Source organism: Sinocyclocheilus anshuiensis, unplaced genomic scaffold (genome assembly GCF_001515605.1).
Source record: "Sinocyclocheilus anshuiensis isolate Anshui unplaced genomic scaffold, SAMN03320099.WGS_v1.1 scaffold1344, whole genome shotgun sequence".
Classification (NCBI taxonomy): domain Eukaryota; kingdom Metazoa; phylum Chordata; class Actinopteri; order Cypriniformes; family Cyprinidae; genus Sinocyclocheilus; species Sinocyclocheilus anshuiensis.
In genome coordinates, this window is record NW_015542396.1 from 135,341 (window position 1) to 136,626 (window position 1,286).

Below are 1,286 nucleotides of genomic sequence, written 5' to 3' on the forward strand. Positions count from 1 at the left end.
GTCGAAATGATCACTTGTTTGTGCTTCGTGAACACTCGCGCCTTGCACGGCGGCACCATTGCGCTGCAAAGATGCGCGATCATTAGATGACCGATGGTCATTTCCAAAAGGCAAATATTCCCCTTCAGAGTCAGAATCCGCGAATAACATTTGCAAAACATCCTCACGGTACAACTTTTTATTAGCCATTTGGCGATTTTCTCTCACAAATCTCACAGCTTACCCGCACGCTATGAACTGAACTGCTTCCGCATCACTCTTCCGAGTATTGTCGCCATCTGAAGTCTTCACAAGTGAGGCTGGATCCATACTGGAAGTGGCGTAATCTCCAGTGTCCTTGGGATAGACATCCCGGGATAGAAACAGGAAAGCAAAAGGAGAAATGTTAGCATAGCTGCTGTTCATACTGTTTCAGACAAGATGATTATGTGCACTTTTTGCCATTTCATCAGTTATAAGAGTGCAAAAGATGGGTCTAAAAATGTGTTATAATCTAGATTTAAGCTTGGTGAGTCCCGAACATTATTAAAAAGGTTATTTCAGAGTTTAGCAGTAAAATGCGAAAAAGCTCTACTTCCTTCAGTGGACTTTGATATCCTGGGTACTATTAATAGTTCAGAGTTTCATATTTGAATGTATTGTAAAATGTAATTTATTTCTGTCATCAAAGCTGAATTTTCAGCATCATTACTCCAGTCTTCAGAGTCACGTGATCCTTCAGAAATTAAGACTGATTTGTTGCTGAAGAACCATTATTATCAATGTTAAAAAATAGGATTCATTGTTAAATACAAGGGTTAAAGCAAAAATCTTTTGACTGAATTTTTCCTCTGCCAAACCCCATTCCACAGCCATACCTGTCACACACCCGGTTTAAGAGCAGTTTTTTTCTTCTAGTATGACATACTCAAAGAACATTTGCATTTAAATAAAGGCAATTTTGAACTGCATTTCTATTATTTACACACTTTTATGAAATTGAAATGTTTTCAATCTAAATCTTTAACAAGAATTGAGTCTTTGTGATGTAGTCATACAAATAATTAACCATTTGCATAACTTTCCAACACAAGTTTTCATTTCTCAAATAATAAAAGCCAACAGAGAATGCTTTTGCTGCTTATGAGAACATTAAGGATCCTGTACATGTTTGAATTTGTTGATTCGTCTACATTTAATGAGAAAGTCTTTCCTTGCAGCTTGACAGTGCCATGGCGGAACAGGGGACTCGGGTTGCCATGGCGGATCAGGGGGCTCGGGTTGCCATGGCGGAGCCGGGGAATCAG